The following is a 502-nucleotide window of genomic DNA, read 5'->3' on the forward strand; positions in this document are numbered from 1 at the left end:
TGTCACATAAAAGGTTTTTTTTTTTTTTTTTTTTTTTTTTTTTAGCTTTTCTGAGCATTTATTACAAGATCCCAACAGTGTTTGATTTTTTCTTCTCAACATCCTGCTCTGCGGCTTCCGTGGCTCTCTTTGCCCGGATGCCAAAAAGCTGGACGTTGGCCCGGGCCATGAGCCAACGGGCGAGCGCCTTGAAGTTCTTTTCCTCCTCTGTGATGACCGGGGCCTTCTCCTTCTTGCAGACATTCCTGATGGGCATCCCAGGTCCTGTCAGCCGGGTGGCCAGTTTGAGTTCTTCAGCAGAGCTGGCTCCCTTTTGGGGGGCCGATGGCTTCCTGGGGAGGAGGGTGAGCTTGGAGCGGTGCTCTTTCAGCCTCTGCACGTTGGCCTGCGGGGATTCAGTGCATTTCTTCCGCCGCCTTGGGTCCTCCGAGATGCCAAAGGTCCCGGCCACCTTCTTGTGAATACTGGCCACCCGCAGCTCCTCCAGACGGAAGCCCCTGCC

The 502-nt window shown here is 54.2% G+C and overlaps 1 pseudogene; it reads right to left on the bottom strand.

Annotated features, from left to right (window-relative positions):
- Positions 1-61: 61 nt before the first annotated feature.
- LOC105742404 overlaps positions 62-502 on the bottom strand; it is a 712-nt pseudogene continuing 271 nt past the window's right edge.

This window comes from Octodon degus, unplaced genomic scaffold (assembly GCF_000260255.1).
Source record: "Octodon degus isolate 3935 unplaced genomic scaffold, OctDeg1.0 scaffold00050, whole genome shotgun sequence".
In the NCBI taxonomy this organism is placed as follows: Eukaryota; Metazoa; Chordata; class Mammalia; order Rodentia; family Octodontidae; genus Octodon; species Octodon degus.